Raw genomic sequence first — 1,130 nt, forward strand, 5'->3', positions numbered from 1 at the left:
GGGGGGGGGGGGGGGGGGGGGGGGGGGGGGGAAGACCGCCCCGGGGGGGGGGGGAGGTGAAGGTTGAGGGGGCCGGGTGGGACAGGAAAATACAGAGGACACAGATCGGTGTTTTATTCAAATGCCACCTCATCCAAGAAGTCCTCCCTGACTGCCCTGCTCCGATGTCACCCTCCATCCCCCGCTTGGCATCTGTCACCACCTGATGTCATCTTCTATAGTTATCAGTGTCACATCTGTCTCCGCCTGTGTGCCAGGCTCCGAGGACGATACCTAGCATGGAGCAGCCCGGTGTTCATTAAGTGAACGAGTCTTTACTCCTCCGGGTTAGGTTCCTGTAACACATACAACGCAGACCCAGGCCAAATAGAAACGCTCTTTGTTGCTGTTTTTTTTGGGCAGCATCTGTCCCCTGCTGCCTTTCTATTAGTGCAAATGACTGTGGGGACCAGAGGCTCTTGCTGCCTGGAGTCCTGCGTGTCTGTGCGTCAGCTCCAGAGGACTGCCGGGCTCACCTGGGGGCCTGACTTGTCCCTGGGCCCCTCCTGGGCCATCCCCTGGGTGTGGTAACGTGGCAGAGCTCCAGGGTCAGGGTGTGGTGGCAGCACCACCACCCCTGCTCGCCTCCTGGACACAGAGCATGAGGGCACGGTGGGGCCACAGAGGCACCAGGTCTGCTCCTGCCCCACCACGGTGAGGCCGTCTGTCTGCAGGGCAGCCACCAAGTGCCCCCAGAACCCACCAAGTTCCAGCCCAGGCAGCAGGAGGTCAGCCTTTGCTGCTGCTTCATCTCTCTCTCCGGCTGGAACCTGACAAACCCAGCCTGAAACTTCCCTTGCTGGGTCCCTGCTGCCTTTGAGAAAAACAACAAACAAACGTGTGACTTATTGGCAGGTGCTGTTCCCACTGCCAGGCAGCGCCTGCGAAGGGCTTGGGGCCCCCACGTACCCAACCACAGGCCCTGGTGTCCCATGGCCGCGGAGGCGCCCTTTCCATGCTGCAGGCTGCTCGGGGATGGAAACTCCGCACCGGTCCGTGTGGAAGCCTGTGCCCTCCCCCCCCCCTTTTGGACAGAGTCTTAGGTTTCAGCCTGCGGGGTCAGGTTCAAGGAGTGCAAAGGTGCCTGCACA

This window comes from Galeopterus variegatus, unplaced genomic scaffold (genome assembly GCF_000696425.1).
Source record: "Galeopterus variegatus unplaced genomic scaffold, G_variegatus-3.0.2 Scaffold1302, whole genome shotgun sequence".
NCBI lineage: Eukaryota > Metazoa > Chordata > Mammalia > Dermoptera > Cynocephalidae > Galeopterus > Galeopterus variegatus.